Here is a 17,192-nt window from a genome sequence, read left to right as displayed (position 1 = left end):
CATGCGTGGGTGGGTGAGAACACATCTCTCCTACAGCCTCTCTTGTCCAGGATATTCCCTCCTTCGCGCCGAACTTCCTTCGGCCAATAACTCAGGCGGAAGCATCTGATTGGACGTCGCTTCTGCGGTCAGACGTTTTCTGTCATTGGTCATCCTTGGCTGCCTGGCCCTGCCCATTGGACAAAGGAGACGAATGGGCGGGATGGATATGTATGAGGGTAAGCCAATGAGATCCACTTTGTGATATGCATTGGGATGAAAGTTGTGTAACTGTGCCTAATTGGTCAAGGCGGGCGGTCACAGTTTTATAGGCTGGCGGAGGCAGCCTCTCTCTCGCTCTGCTCTCTCATTGGTGCAGCACAGGGGGGCGGATTTGGCCCTGTGGTTCCCAGTTGCTGATCCCAAGGTTCTTGGGTTCAGACTTCCATCGGCCCAACAGTTTGGCTCGTAGTCAGGAACAGTGGGTGTTCTATTTATTCCAACAGCATCTGTGCCCAAGGCCTGATTCTCACTGGAGTGGCAAACCTGTGCCGGAGCTGAAATGCTCTCCTCGTTCCTGGCCTTTGCCCGTTCTTGTCGGGGCTGATGGGAGTTGGAGTTGTTTTCTGCAAAGAGATGCACTCCTAAGTTAAAAGTGTGTGTTTCTGCAGGAGTATTTGCACTTCCTATACACAGTTTCTCATGCAGGAAGTGTGTGGTCTATAAGAAGTGAAAGATGGAGCCTAATGGTTACAGTAAAGCGCCTAAAAGAGACACATTGAAACTGCAGACGGGGTTCTGATTGAGTCAGTGACCACAAATCACATGTGGAAATCTGGAGGCACATGCATATTATGCCTGGTGGAGAGAAATAATTTGTAACCAGCTTAAAGGAGGTAAGTCTGAAACAAAAACTGTATTTTCTCCATCTCCCCAATTTGATGAGAGGCCTCCAGCAGTTGGAGAAGCATAAGTGCCACAGGTGTTTAAATTTCCATTCTCCCAGGAGCAAAGACAATCGCAGGGAAGATACAGCAGGGCACTGAACTAAATGCTAATTAGCATACCCTCCAACATTTATCCGATGAAAATAGGGACGTCCCATTCCGTAATGATAATTTCACTATTTATACCCCACACATCTGATTGGGTTGCCCCAGCACTCTTGGGCAGCTTCCAACATATATAAAAACATAATAAAACATTAAACATTTAAAGCACTTCCTTATACAGGATTGCCTTCAGACGGCTCGGGGATACCTCCATACTCTCCAACGAAAATAGGGACATCCTAAGCAAAAGTGGGACATTCTGGGATGAAATCATAAACTGGGACGGCTTCTCTAAATCATGGACATCCCTGGAGAATAGGGACACTTGGAGGGTCTGAATTAGTGAATGCTATCATAGAAACATCATCCAGTTATTTGGGAGTGAACTTATATAGACAAACCTTATTAATGCTGAGGTACATACCAACCAACAATCCATTTCTGGCTTTACTTTACAAAGCCATCTAATTTTACCCACAAGGAGTGTTGCAGGGCAGGTGCCAATAATGGGAGCCCTGACATCTTTTTTCTGGTGGAGTTTTTTTCTCTCAACAGCTGCCAGAAAAACAGAAGTTCCACAGGTGGAGCTTTCAGCAACATTGAGAGGCAATGAGGAGAAAATATTGTGGTGTGACCACAAGTGCCCCAAGTCTCCCAAGTTCTTGTTTCGTGTTAAGAAGGAACCTGGATCTAGAAGAATGGGATATGCACCTACTTGCATTGGAGAGAATTGGGCTATCATCCCCACCCCACCTGTTCTGCCTTTATTCCTGAAATAAGAATATTGAGGGGTCCCTTCAGGGGGTTCAGTTTCTTAAGGAAGACTGGACCTTTGGAGAGAGCATACCTCTTAAGGCTCAAACCAGTCAGGAAATGAACAGTGACCAGACCAGGATATTCCTGTAATCTGATCCACACCATCTCCTGCCCTAAGGAGGGTTATGGAGTCAATTGCCTTTCCACACCATTTCAGAATGGGATCTGAGCCTGAGGGTTCCAGCCAGGGTGTCTGGTGTTCTACCATCACCAGTGCCTAAGGATAAAGTTCCTTCAGCCCTCCAACCCATTCTTCTGTGCACACCTACATGCCAGACTTTGTGCAGCTGATACTTTCCTGATCATTGTTTCTTCTCATAACCACAATCCAAAGATCCCCCAATCAGGGATAGCCAATGTGGTGCTCTCCAAGTGTTGCTTTCACCATCCTTAGACAGCATGGCTTGTGGTTAGGGATGATGGGAGTTGTAGTCCTGCAACATCCAGTGGGGATCATGTTGGCTACTCCTGATACAGATGCAAACATTTGCTTCAACTTGAAGAAAGTGATATATGCAGTTCCTCGCTATTGCCACCAGGTGTCTCTCAGAAACTGAATAAAGTGGATAGGATGGGTCTGGAAATGGGCTGGTCCAGATGTATTGGGACCCAAGATAAAACATCCACTACAGTGAAGGAGCAGGCATTGTTCTTGCACAACTCCTGTTCATCTCTGTGGGGATTCAGCTATGGATTTGTGCTCCATGGGTCAGATGGGTCTGTCCATCACGTTAGTGGCACCCAAACTCTAATGCCTGAGGCCCCAGCTGCACCCCTTAGTCAGGCTGCTAAAATAGTGAGGAACTGGGCTGCTAGTTAGAACTGAGGACCTGCTATGGCTGACTGGTGTCCATTGGGACTGGTTGGGTGGGAGGCAGGGAGCCCAACAGTAGGTGGCGCCAGAGAACCCACAACTGGCAGAGACAATTCCTTCTAGTTCCCCCCCACCATCCTTCACCCTGCGGAGTGTGCAAGGAGCAATGCTGGGACCAAGGAGGAGAAACCTGGCAGGCAGTGCTGCCCCCTGGAGAGGCTGGGAGAGGGAAGGGAGGGCAGGTGGGGGGTTGATTGAGGTTGTTGGGGCAGTGCCCCATTCCCCTAACAGATCAGCCTCTGCTAGGGCCTGTGTTTGCAGAATTACTGGGAGTGGGAATTAATGGTGGGGGCAGGGCAGGCAAGCCAGTTGCTGGGTCTCAGGCTGCATAAGCACCAAACATTTAAAGCACAAAAAAGGAATCCCAGGACTCGGTCCAGGACTCTGTGAAGGATGCATAATGGTGGCATGGCAGCTAGTAAAAGTGCTGTTATTGTCACCAGAGCCACGGAGGGGCTAACCAAGTTAGTCCAGGCGGTGCCACTGAGGCTCTCAGCTTGCGTGTGAACGCAAATGCACATGGGAGGGTGCCAAACTGGGTCGTTGACCCTGGTGGAATGAAGCCTTGTTTTGCCCCTGACTGTCACAACAACAACAGCAACACCCCTTAAGAAAAAAAGAGAAAGGAACTGTGTGAAAAAGGTAAAGGAGCAGTGCCACGGCCACTGCTAATGACAAGTCCTACACCTGAGAAAATGTGGGAGGATTTCTCTGTCTCCTGGAGAATTATGTGAAATCTACCCCACCCCACTCCAAAAAGTCCCACAACTGGGATTGAGAAATTTGAGAGACCCTTGGCCACAGCTCCATTTAGAAGTCTTCCCAACCATGCAATCAAAAACCAGAAGATGCAAGGAAAATTAACCTTTTATTACTTAAAAAGAAAAAAACCCATACAGCAGACTGGCACAGGACATGTTGTTAGGTGCCAACTAATCTCTGTGTTAATTATTCTTGACTAGGCGTCCTGAATCCTGTTTTGGCGCCCGGTTCTTTGTTCAGAGTCCCATCTTCCCAGAATAGGTCTCCTTTTCCTTAATCCTTTAATTCAACACTGTTATTTATGAGAAGGGGAATAAATCACAGCCTTCTTTTCGCTCCTGAAAATGGACTTTTATGGCTTTTGACGGGGTTGGGTTTCTGCTGCCCTTAGATGGCGAGGAGCGATTGCCATTAACCCTTGCCTTGCAGGGGTGAGAGAGGTTGTGGCGGGTGGGGAGGGTCCTTTGTGACTGGGCGGAAACTCCCCAAAGCCCAGCAGCTCAGGCTAAGGGCATCTGAAGGAATGTGGCTTCTCGGGGTTTGTCAGGAGGAGACTGAAGGATGTTTTCTTTTCTGCACATTTCGAAGCACAAACTGGTTGTGGTTTGCTTTGCTTTCTATATATATATTTAAATGCTTTTAGAACCCCATCTGCATTTCTGTTTTATCTTAAAAGTCTTCTGGTGTGGTGGAGGAGAAGGGATACGACGAGTCAGGGTTTTAGGAATTTTTGAAAACCAAGAGCTTTGTAACTTGCATGCAAGTTTTGCCTTTCCTTGTTCAGATCCTTTTTAAGAAAAAATATTTTGTAGGCTTTTGAAGCTTAGACACCAGAGTTTTGGTTTTAGGAATTAAACAACAATAACTACGTAACTTTCCTGCAGTTTTGTCTTTCCTTCCTTCCTCAGATTCTTTAAGAAAAATGCTCTTTAGCCTATAATGGTTTAGAGCCCACTGATAATGTCTTGCAGCACAACCCCACCTGTGTCTCCTGAGAAGTAAGTCCTATTGAATTCAGTGGGCTTACTCCCAGGCAAGTCGGGTTATGATTGCCATTGTCCCATGGCTCCTTGTAACTTGTGGTACAACAGTCTACATGTCTGTCAGTCTGGAGAAGGAAGAATGTGGCTCTGACCTGCTTTCCAAGGAATTGGCTTCTTTAAATAGAGCATTGTTCTTCTGCAGGGGACGTTGCCTCTCTTGCTGGGAATGAACTGCAACCATTTCATCATGACATCACAGGGGAAGAGGAGCAGAGTGTTGCTTGATCCAGAGCCAGCAGATCATGCTTTTGACTCAGATCTCTCAGGTCTGAGCTCAGCTTCTAGTTTAGCCATGGACTCATTGGGTGTGCTCAAGTATTTAAGTCTCTGTTATCCATCTGTAAAATGGGCATTGCCTGCAATGTTGGGCACAATGAGATCACCTACATAAATGTGCTCGCTCCTCTATCAGCATGTGCAGACCATCTTTTGAACCTAACCTTTAACCTTTTGCTCTCCGCTAAACCTGGAGAGCTTATATGCCAACACTGAACGCTGAACCAACCCTGAATTTGCTGACTGTGGATCCTAACGTAACCAGAACAGCACCCTCTGCACAAAGGGAAGTGTCAGTGGGTTTGGGGGAACCCCAAAGGTTTGTGGAAGTGCAAACAATTATTTTGTTAGAAATCTCTAAGGGGTGGTGAAGCCAATCCAGCGCTCGTGCTACGGCACCCCTCCTGCGCTGCCCTCCCTGCTACCTTACCCTTCACCCTCCAGTAAGCTCAGGGAGGTGGCTGATGAGAGACCAGGGGCCACTGTACCCCTTTCTGCCAGCCACCCTTGCCCCCAAACAGCCCAAGCTCCACTGAGCATGCTCAGTGACCGCAGAATGCCAGCAGACTGCTGGCAAAAATGGAAAGCTCAGGAGGGGAGAAACTCTGAACAGCATTATTCCATGCTGCAAAACATTGTTGCAGGTTCCGCTTTTTTAAAACTAATGTTGGTCCACCATTTTGGCATGCACGCCTCAGAGAAGGTCTGAAGTGGGGGCAGGGCTATGGGTCAGAGACCGAGAACATGTGTTGCATGCGGAAGGCTCTAGATGCAGACAACCAAGTAGCTGGTGGCAGAGGATCAGGCCCCTCGCTGCCAAAGTACTGGATAGCTGCTGGTGCCAGTCAGAGCAGGTAATGCTGGGCTCAATGGTTGCTTCTACACTGTACCTTTAGAGCACACTATTTCCCTCAAAGAATATTGGGTGCTGTAGTTTGTTAAGGGTTTCTTGGAATTGTAACTCTGACGGATAAACCACAGTGGCCAAATCCTTTTCTGAGGAACAGAGTGGGTTTTAAAGGTCAGTGTGCGCACAGCCAAATAGTCTGGCCTGGTTTCTAAGGAGGGTATAAAGCACAAACCAAGTCCTGTGAGGGACCTGGCCCCTGTTCCTTGGGGTGCTTTGCCTCTGTAGTCATGGCCGACCCACCCATGAGGCCGACTGCAGAGGTTGTCTCGGGAGGCAGAATCCCAGTGGGGTGGGGCCCCACTGGCTGCAGCGTTGGCTTCTGGTGAGATTTGGGCAGAACCCGCAAGCTGCCGTCACACCACCTCAGTAAGCGAGGCTTTGGTGGTGGAGGCTGTCCCCTTCTGCTTCGCCTCAGGCAGCGAAATGGCCTCCCGTGCACTGAGCCGAGTCAAGAGGGCCAGCCCAGAGTGCAAGCCTGGCCTCATGCTGGAACCAGGCCTACACCTCCACCGTCTCCCATGTGGGCACGGCACATGTCCCAGGGTGCAACACTGCATATAAAATGGCACCCTCAACTGTCCCCTTGGAAGAAGAACTTCAGCAGTTGCGACTTGTCCTCCAGTGCGGAGAACCAGGTGGCCATGCATGCTGCTCTTAAAGGCCGATGCGAAAGCCCATCTGGGATCTCTGGGGCAGCAGTGGCAAGAAATTGGTTTGTGAAGGGGGTGCTGCGGTCTGCTTACAGCTGTCCAGAGGAAGTATCTTGTTCCTCCATTTCCACAAGACCGGCTGAAATTGTCCAGCTGTTTGAAAAAATCTAGGCAGCAGGTCCGGGGAAGGCCAGGGGTTGTGGTTGTGTGTCTGCATATGTGTGAGAGAGAACAAGGACACTAACGAGAGAAATCCTGCCCAGCTGGTGGCATCAGGGTCCAAGAACAAGGGCTTAATGCAGTGGAACGCCCCTCCTTCTGGCGTGAACTGCAGCCGGAAAGGCAGGCGAGAGGTGCAGCCTTCCGAGCCAAGCGCTCCGCTTGCCAGAGGGAGCGATGCCCAAAGAAGGGAATATCTGAATATCTGAGCTGTGGAGCATCGCTCTCCAGGACGCTCCTGAGCCGCTGCCCTGGGTGCCAGCATCGTTTCTGCGCCAAGCCAGCCAAGACGTCCCAGGAGAGCTAAACCCTAAGCTCACCTTGGCCTCTCTTAAGCTCTGACAGCCATCATCAGCAGGCTCCACAAATCCATGGCGCGAGAGGTTTGGGACTGGCGCCATCAGAACTCGAGTCAGGCCTGCCGCGGAAGCAAGCAAGGGGGCACCCAAGGAGAGGGTCCGTCTGCAGGAGGCATCAGCGGGGAGAGACGAGGGCTGTGCACATTTAAAGCACATGCCTTTCCCTCCAAAGAATTCTGGGAACTGTAGTGTACTCTTCACGGAGCTACGATTCCCAGCAGCCCTGAACAAACTGTCTCTCGGGATGCTTTGGGGGTCATGTTTTTTAAAGTTGCTTTAAATGCAGGATGTAGGCAGCCTAGCATTCCGATGCACAAACAATACCTTTAAATTAAGGTTACCAGATTTTTTTCAAAGAATCCAGGGACACTTAAAAAAAAAAAAAATAACAAATATTTTTTTTAAAAAAGAGAAGACGTATCTTCTCTTCTGTGGTCTCCTCTGTCGTGCAGCCTTCCTCCGGGCCTCGGCCTGCTGTCTTGGAGTGCTAGCCGCCATGGAGAAGGCTCGGGTCAGGCCTGGGCTCGGCCATGTGCCCTTGCCCTCCCGGTGCTCTCCTGCCTCTCCTCCTCATGGCAGCGGCATGGCAAGGTCAGGGCTCTCCTCCATTTTCTCCTTCCTCTTTCTCTCTCTTCCTTCTCCTTCTCCCTGCGTTTTTTACTGGCCCCGGAGTGCCGCTGGGCAGTCAGCTGGTTGGCCGGGCACTCTGGCTCGCGGCTTGATTTGGGTCGCGGGGTGTGTGTGTCAGCAGTTCCCTCAGTTGACGCGCTGGGTGTCCCCAGTTCCCCCTCGGCAGTGGCAGTGGCAGCGGCAGTCTCAGCAGCCTGGAGCCAGCCTGGTAGCGCAGTTGGTTCTGGCTGGCTTCAGGAGCTGTTTGCTGCCGTGGCACCCGCCATTTTGCCTCGCTGGAAATCCCCATATGATGTGCCTTATGCCATTGAACCAATCATGCAACATTCATTGCCTACTAATAAATCTACAACACTTAAAATATAAATCCGGGAACATTAAATGAAATCCGGGGACATTCCGGGAACGGATTTTGTCCGGGGACAGATTTGTAAATCCGGGGACTGTCCCTGGGAAAATGGGGACGTCTAGTAACCATACTCTAAATTAACCTCCAGTACAGCTTGTAAACAAAGTGTCAAAGTATAATTAACACGGGATTTCTTTTTAGTGCTCAAATATCTTCATAGGCAGTATTTCGGTCATTTGTAGCACAGCCCTGTGAGGCTGGTCAGTTTTATCATTCCCCTTTCGGCAGATGAAGGAGTGAGAAATCAGGTTAGGAGCTGGGGATACTTGCACTATATAGCAGGGGGTTTGTAAGCAGCTGTTGGAAAGTCTGCCCTGGAAGGCACAGAAAGTTGTTGGGGTGGTGTGAGAGAGGAGGGCATAAAAGAGAGCTTACAGTTGCTCCTTCAGCCTTGGCGTGAACCTGGTTTTGCAACTGAAGTGACAAATGTGCATCTTGGAGCATTGAACACTGACTCGCCCGTCAGTCATGCTCCCTTTGTCAATCCTTCAAGCGGATTGCCCCTTCTATTTTATTTCAACATCAAAAGCAACAAGAGGAGGAATGTAGCAACAACAAAAGCCAAAAGCAATTCTTCTGGGAATAGGGGGCTTGAGGATGGGAGAGGGGGTTTGTGATGATTGGTATTAGCCAATTGGGAGCCTGCCTAGCTGGCTTTTGCTGTAATAATGTTGTTCAGAGCTCAACCTCCGGGAAGGGAATTACACTTGGACCGAACAAAATCCAGGAGCTTCTAAGTTTCCTCTTGCAAAAATGTCATGTCTGCCTCTGATCTTCTTTCCTGACTCCTTTCCAGAACACGTTTTGACAAGGCCAAGAATTGGAATCCAAACTTTTTTCCTTATGTTTATATATCTCTTTCCCCACAAAGACTTCTTGTTGCCTTGCTGCCTCCCTGGTAGCTTACTCACATTGCAGAACACAATACAGGACTGGACCAGCTCCCATCAGCCCCAGCCAGAATGGGCAATGGCCAGGGACGAGGAGAGCTGCACACATCACCTGGGCAACGCCAGGCTGGCTCAGGCTGATCTAAATGAAGGGGGCACCACTGTTCCAGAGATCACAATGCAGGCCCAGACAACCTTTGGCTCCCCAGACCAGACTAAACTACAATTCCCATCCTCCCTGGCCATTGGCTATGCTTGCAGCAGCCGATAGGAATTGTAGTTCCGCAACATCTGGAGGGCCACAGCTTCCCCACACCTGGCATAAAGGATGGATGCTCTTTTTGTCAGATGCAGCCCTGGTCTTCCTGGATCTGGGTGTGGGAAGTGGACGTCTCATTACAGGTTGTTTTAACACATGGCTGTGTTCTTGGAATACGGTGGAGTCTGTGTTTAATTTTTAGAAGTGCCTAGGCAAAGGACGGGATGTGGGTGGCACTGTGGGTTAAACCACAGAGCCTAGGACTTGCCGATCAGAAGGTTGGCAGTTCAAATCCCTGCAACGGGGTGAGCTCCCGTTGCTCAGTCCCTCCTCCTGCCAACCTAGCAGTTTGAAAGCACGAAGTGCAAGTAGATAAATAGGTACCACTCCGGTGGGAAGGTAAACGGCGTTTCTGTGCGCTGCTCTGGTTTCGCCAGAAGCGGCTTAGTCGTGCTGGCCACATGACCGGCTCCCTTGGCCAATAAAGCGAGATGAGCGCTGCAACCCTAGAGTTGCTAGGTTTCTAAGGCCCCAAGGTTTCTGTTCTGGTAAGAGTCCTGGGGTGCTTCTGCATCCTGGCAAATTTCAGGCTGCACAATTAAAGTTGTTTTCAAGGTCTTGTGCAACAAACCTGCTTCCCCCAAAGACTTCACTTACCTGATAAGGAAAGTGCTGGAGAGTGTGGGAAAACACTTGCTTTGACCCTTTAATTTCCCTGCAAACAAATCGGGGTGAATGTTCAGTGAACAAGTTGTCTGGAAGTATGCTCAAGCTGATACTGAATGGGCATTGGCTTTGGCTCCTGCTCTGTGACCTGCTTTTGAGTGTATTATGCTTTACTGCTATTTTGGGGAAGCTGGAGAGAGAAAACACCAACAAATCCACGTTACTGCTTGCTCACCATATTTCTGATCTTTAGTAAATGGTCCCTACAATGGCAAAGTGGTGTCCAAATCAAAGTAAATCCTGGCACCACTAAACCAGGCTAAATTGGCACCTGAACTTTCATCTCAAATATGCTTTTAATAAAAGGGTTGTGGAATATTTTTTGCTAGGGAGCAGAGCAGAGCCCATTCATCTTGACCTCAGATACCCTGATAAAACAACCAAGCATTCTGCAGTGGAGTTTGTGAGCTCTGTTTCTGAGCTGCTTGCTAAATCTACCCATTGTTACAGGACTTCTTTTTTTTTTAAGGTATAGAAATTACTTTCCCCCCTGTTTTAAGTCAGATGATGATGATCCACAACTTCAAACACTGTTCCAGAATGGCTTGTTACAGCACTCTTGATGGAAGATGAGGCGCTCTTTCTCTTTGATTTTATAGAATTTTCAGTCAATGCTTTCTCTATTATCATGCAGAAAGATGTCTGGAACATGCACAGGGTCTACCAAAAGCCTGTTCGAGTGCTTCCCCATCTAGAAGCCCGAAATGTCCCATGCCCATCTTGTCCAGGACACCCTAGTTACCAAATACCAACACACACAATCCTAAAAGGAGGACATCTTCATACGGAAACATTTTTTTAAAAGTGGAAAATGCTGTTTCCTTCCCAACAAAGGTCCTTTGTCCATCACAGAACTTGCAAAGCAACACATACTGGACAGAAAGTCAGGGTTGTGGGAGTTTCATATTTTCATACATTTTGAATTAGAATGGGACTGAAGTGGGTGGGAGAGAGGAATTCCTATGTGGGTCCTGAATGTGTATCTTATGGAAGCTGCCTTAGGTCTCTTAGAGTCAGCATATAGATTACGCTAACCCTGGATTGGCAGTGGTAAGGAATCTCTGGCCCTCTGCATGTTGTTGGACTACAACTCCTATCAGCCCCAGACAGCCTGGCCAAATGGTCAGGGATGATGGGAGTTGGGAGTCCAGCAGCATTTGGAGGGCCACCGCTGATTTAGGACACCTAGTTTGGGAGACAACCCCTTGGAAATTCTCCTGTACACACTCAATGTATGGTCAATTAACTGGCTTGCACAGGAGAAATCCCTGGTGTCCCTGTTGGTGTCTAGGGCTGAGATACTGTTTGCCTTAAACACACTCGCAATCTGCAGGCGCCAGCGGGGCTTGGGCTGATTTGAAAGACAACTTTGGCAGCTGTTGCTGAACTCTGCAAGATAGGCGTCTGAATCACTGCAGAGCTGCCACAATAACCCGTTGAGCAATCTGCATGGCTGCTGTTAAGCTCACACCCTTCCTGGAAAACCCTTAGCCTAAGGCAAGGGGGGAGGAAAGAACCTTCCTATGCCTACAATGCAAAGTGAGGCAGCGCTTTGCAGGAGAGTGAGGAAGGTTCTCCCCTCCAGCAGGCCTTTGCTCTGGAAACGCCAAGGCTCCCTTGAAAGAAGCAAGCGCCTACAGGGTGCATTTTCTACCACTGGGTAGGATTGTCAACTGACCATAATTTTTTTTTAAAAAAAAAATATCAGTCTGGCATGCTCCCGTGTCCTTAACAGCAGTCAGTCAGCAGGAGAAGTATTTTTTATTGCATGGAGAGAATGATCAGGTGCTGCTACACTCAGAAAAATTAATTATCCTCCTACCAAATAAAGAGATGAGGAGGTTGTGATCCTCCCAGCCTTTCTCAACCCTGGGTCTCCAGATGTTTTTGGCCTACAGTTCCCATCATCCCTGACAACTGGTCATGTGACCTAGGAATCATGGGAGTTGTAGTTCAACATCATCTAGGGACCCACAGGTTGAGAAAGGCTGCAGGTTTTTGGACTGCACTTCCTATCATCCATGACCATCAGCCATGTTTGCTGGTTCTGATGAGGATTTGACTCAGCATCTGAAAGGTGTAGATTCCACATCCTTTTGTGAAATGTGGGAATGTACAGAAACAGTTTGCAGGTTACAAAGTGGCTTTCAGCGAGCTGTGAACCCCTCTCATGTGTGAATATTATTGGCAACTGCGAGCATTGGGGGCAGAGCTGCTGCTCATGGACTGAGCAAGTGAGCAGCTTCCACCGCCCCCTCCAAAAAAACCTCCTGCCGCATTCAACTTGCTGCAAGCTGGTTCCACCTAGCTGGCAGACAACAAGCAGCAAAGCTTCCTCAGCTCTCTGGCACAGAGGAAGTCAAAAAAGCCACAGCAGGGCAGATGCTGGGAGGGGTCTCTGACAGTACAAAGAGAGGGAGGGAAGAAATTGGTCAGAGGCAACATTTCCCAAACCACAGCTGCCTGCCCCACCTGCTCAATGCATAATCACGGGGGCGGGGGGGCAGAAGTCTTGGTTCCTTGGGCAGGCAGATCAAAACACCAGGGACATTTGTTGTGGCAGAAATAAGAAGGTCCTGGGTCCAGCTTGGCTGTGTGGCAGCACTCCTCTTCGTTTAACCAGATATGTTGTTGTTGTTTAGTCGTTTAGTCGTGTCCGACTCTTTGTGACCGCCTGGACCAGAGCACACCAGGCACTCCTGTCTTCTATTGCCTCCTGCAGTGTGGTCAAACTCATGCTGGTAGCTTCAAGAACACTGTCCCACCATCTCGTCCTCTGTCGTCCCCTTCTCCTTGTGTCCTCCATCTTTCCCAACATCAGGGCCTTTTCCAGGGAGTCTTCTCTTCTCATGAGGCGGCCAAAGTATTGGCGCCTCAGCTTCAGGGTCTGTCCTTCCAGTGAGCACTCAGGGCTGATTTCGTTCAGAATGGATATACTCAGCATGAATTTCCCCTGGTAGTTGACTACTGCCTTTTGTTTTTCTTTTAAAAGGCAACATGGATTAATGTTACAAAATAAACCCATTTTGGGGGGAGTACAGAGTGCCCTCCTCACACCAGTAAGCAAATTAAAATTGGCCTGACTCACTTAGGAGGAACAGGGGGTGGGCAGGGGGTGGGAATGGCAGGGGTGACCTGCAGTCCTTCACCTAAGTAAAGGTAAAGGGACCCCTGACCATTAGGTCCAGTTGTGGCCAACTCTGAGGTTGCGGCACTCATCTCGCTTTACTGGTCAAGGGAGCCGGCGTACAGCTTCCAGGTCATGTGGCCCGACCTTCTGATCGGCAAACCCTAGGCTCTGTGGTTTAACCCACAGTGCCACCCGTGTCCCTCTAGTGTCCAGGTAGAAATCATCAAAATGTCTGGGGAAATCCAGACATACGGCAATCCATGTCAGCCGTGTCATTTTTGCCAGCTTTCCTTTAAAACAGTTCCACAACTAAGAAAGCTCAACAACTTTGGCTCAAAAGGGCAGGGGGAGCTCAACAACTTTTATGGCCACCCTAAGCGTTGCTTCCTCTGATGCCAGGAGGGGAGCACCGGAGGCACCTGTTTCACACCAGGTCAAAACTCCGTGCTCTGGGCCACTGCCCTGCTGGCACACACACACCCTGCTCCGCCCCTGCACTGACTGCTAGCAGCTTGGCAGGGTCCACTCCCTGTCCTACCTGGAGGTGCCACTGGGGATTGAACCTGGGACCTTCTGCATGCAAGGCAGACGCTCTACCCCTGAGCTGTGGCCCTTCCCCTGGAATTTGCTGCTGGGTGGCAAGCCAGGAAACAGCAGGGTGCAAAGATGTGAAACCTGCCAGCTCATAGCTAGGCACACTGAAGTTTCCCCTGCACGGTAGAGGCCTTCGTGCTGTGCACAGGTAGAGCCGCTGGCCATAATGAACCACAGGCAGCTGCAGCCTCAGCACCTCCAACACCAGCCTGCTTATTAAACGGTCAGCTACTGAGTTCCCACAGTGGTGTGAGCTCAGATCACAGCCATACTGTGCCTCTTTCCGCTGTAGCAGAATGAGATTGTTTAAAAATAGGTTTAGTGAGTACATCAAATCATATATTCACACATGAAACCAGAATAGACAGAGCTTAACTCCCAGGGCTTTGGCAAAGTGCTTGAGATTGGCTAACTTGCAAATTAGTGGCCAGGAGCCTTAGCATTCATGTTCTGAGTAGCTGGGCAATCCTCCGCAGCCACCAGTGTTTTGAGAAGGTGAAGCCACGTGGAAGGAGAGAGTTTGCTCTGGGGGGAGCACATGCAAGGCGAGGATGAACTAAGTGCTACATCCCAAGGGGTAGAAAACTGGGAGCAGAGTTTGAGGGATTGGACATCTTCTGCAGAAGCATCTCCTACTTATGTTCTTGCATGTATATGTAAAAAGAAAGCAAACACTGCAAATACATTCCAGCAGTTCACTACGTCCTGCACTGTTGGGGGGGGGGTTTACTTCTCATCATCTAGGGGTTGCCTCCCAGATGTTAGGACTCCCAATTGTCTCTGACTACTGGTTCTACTGTCAAGGGCTGATGGGACTCCAACAACATCTGAAGGGGGCCCCTGACTTGGAGGGAATGTAATTGGGGTTGCAAGCAAGCAGAGCTGAACTCCGTGCCAAGATAAGTTATAGACCCCCTCCCCATCTAAATTATACAAATATGCAAGTTTTCTTACCTTGCATAATTTTCATTTTGCAACTCAGGGAAAAGTAATGACATAATAAGCAGTGAAGCCCCCACCCACTCAATTCAACTATGCGAAGGCTTCTGAGATTTCAGCAACCTTTGCCCACATATTATTAAGCATTATCTTTGCAATCAAAGACGATAGAAAGTTGCTTCCCCTCTTGTCAAAATGGAAAACCACCAAAAACTCTGCCAAACACTACATTCCATATTATTTCCCCCACTTCCACAGAAATGCAGCATATACACAACCCTACTATTAGGGGGATGCATATATGGTGAATGAGCCCCGCTCCACCCCACTCGAGAGAGCCAGCATGGAATGTTGGTTGGTTGTAGGCTTTGCTTACAATTTCAGCTGAGCAAGGGCGCTTCTGGACTGAATCCCACCCAAAAATAGAGACAACCACACACCAGTAAATTCTTATTGGGCAATCACAGTGGGTTGGGAAGTTTTGCACAACAACCCCACTTCCTCAAACGACTGGCCTTTTTGCATTAAGGGAGGTAATGGGAAAGTGCACTGGAAAGTGTGGGGCAGCACTTGCTTTGATGCACCATTTAACTTCCCCAGAAACCAATTAGGACAAATGCTTAAAAATAAAAAATCAGGCCACCTGGAAGTGCCCTAAGAGTAGAGAGACGAGCTAGTCACGCATATTGTCAGGAAGAGAAAATGCACTGGCTTTTAAACAGAAAGGACCAATTCTTATCCCCCCCCCCCCCTGTAGTCCTTTTCACTAGCAGGCACAGGTTTCTCTGTACCAAATATGACTCTTCTCCCTCCCTCCCCCCCCAAAAAAAATTCCACACTAATTTCCATTCTACTTCATACTCTCAGCCTCCCTGAGTGTTTCTGCCAAGCTGGCCTGCATCCTTGAACTCTGCCTCTTGGATGCCTAGATGGAGAGTTGGCTACACAAGTGTTGGTAGATAGCAGCCTCCCATACAAAGGTTAAAAACGGGTTTATTTCTCCACCCACCTTTGCCTTTTGTCCCACCCACCACTTACAGGTAGCCCCTGGATAGTTGCACAGCTGGGATTGTGGCCCTCAGTCTGATTCCCCCCCCACCTGCCATGCAAGCTCAGTTAAGGAGAAACAACACTGCTGAGCCCTGTCCTTGAAGTGTCCTTGCATCAAGGGAACAGCCCTACAGGCTGCCCATATCTGTCAACTTTCAGATTTGAAAATAAGGGATCAGCTGCCTCAAAAATAAGGGATCAGCAGCCTCACCTGTCTCGGGGACAGTCTATGGGATATCTAATAATCTGGGACAGCAGCGGGAAATGGCGCTGGAATAAGGGAATTTCCCGCAAAAAAGGGTAAGGTTGACAGCTATGAGGCTGCCATAATGCTCAAGCTAAACATGGGAGACCCATGCTTCTCTCTTTGATGCTTAAATGTGTTTCAATGCTATTCTATTTGCCTCCATGGAGCTCGAGGAGCAACATACATTATTATTTCTTGTACCCTCTTCAGTTTCTGCCTAGCTGTTTATTTTGCTCAATAAGTACTGAATTTTGATCAGTTGGCCTGGGGAAGCAGGGTGGGGAACAAAAAGCAAGAATGAAAAGGGCAAAAAGGACGTTTACTGAAGAAATAGTGGAGTAGAAGGTGCACTAAGGCCCATTTTGATTGTGGCAAATACTGATCACAATCTGAAAATGTTAACCAAGCTAAACTTTGAACACAAAACTTTAGCTGAGCGCTATTGCTCAGTTCTGGAGAAATGCAAGGCAGATTTTGAACCACAACTACCTTCTGGTCTAGGTGGGATAGATTTGAGAAATACTTGCTGCATTCTAAGCTAATGATTTTCAAAGTGTTCCTAGTAACCCAGGAGTTTCATCTTAAGAGTAGCAAGGGACTCTCCTAGGGGGAGGTTGCCCACCAGACCTCTGGGGCTGTGCGGCCATTAAGCACCTTAGAGCAGCCTTGCTGGCTCCGCTCCAAGGCCCATCTAGTCTAGCATCTTGTTTCAACAGCGGCTAAGCAGATGCCCAAAAGAAGCCTGTGAACAGGACCTGAGCCCAAGAGCATTCTCCCCCTTCAGAGTTTCTAGCAACCAGTGTGCAAAAGCATCTTGCCTCCAACCGTTGAGCCGCTGTGGCCAGCAGCCATTGATAGGATTCCACAAACTCATGGGCGAGAAGGTTCCATAGTTTAGCTATGTGCTGTGAGAAGGACTTCAGCTTCACTGGATGCCCAGGAGTCCTGGTGTTATGAGGGGGTGGGTGTGTGGGCAACCCTTGTGCACAAAGTTCAGAATCCTTTGCTAGATAAAGCCATGGACAGCTATTAGGGAGAGAGATACAGATGTTTCCCCTGAATTAACCATTAATTCAGATTCCCAGCTTTAGGGTTAGAAAAGTTTCCAGCCTTTGTAGAACTGTACAAACAAGGTCTCACTTGTTCTGTGAGAAACTAGTCAGGGACCACCGCCTTTCTGTTATGTATGTTTGTTTGACCAGAGGACAGAGGCCCAGGTGTGCAGGAGTCCATTATCAGGACAGCATGGACAGGATCCCCACGAGTCTTCTACTTCTGAACACACTGGCTCCAAGTGGAAATCAACGCAGCCCAACAAACGAACAGCTGAGTCCGCCTTTGCAAAGGAACCAAGTCAACAGAATTGACCAGGACAACC

At 48.9% G+C, this 17,192-nt stretch overlaps 1 long non-coding RNA gene across 1 annotated transcript; it reads left to right on the top strand.

Annotated features, from left to right (window-relative positions):
* Positions 1-90: 90 nt before the first annotated feature.
* LOC310835282 lies at positions 91-17,112 on the top strand. Its single transcript, XR_014559502.1, has 4 exons — positions 91-218; positions 676-875; positions 4,392-5,656; positions 17,017-17,112. It is a non-coding gene; the product is annotated as an uncharacterized lncRNA (long non-coding RNA).
* Positions 17,113-17,192: the final 80 nt, after the last annotated feature.

The sequence above is a fragment of the Podarcis gaigeae genome (assembly GCF_964106915.1).
Source record: "Podarcis gaigeae genome assembly, chromosome: 17".
Taxonomy (NCBI): Eukaryota; Metazoa; Chordata; class Lepidosauria; order Squamata; family Lacertidae; genus Podarcis; species Podarcis gaigeae.
The sequence above is the reverse complement of the archived record's forward strand: the minus strand, read 5'-3'. Positions and strand labels throughout refer to the sequence as shown.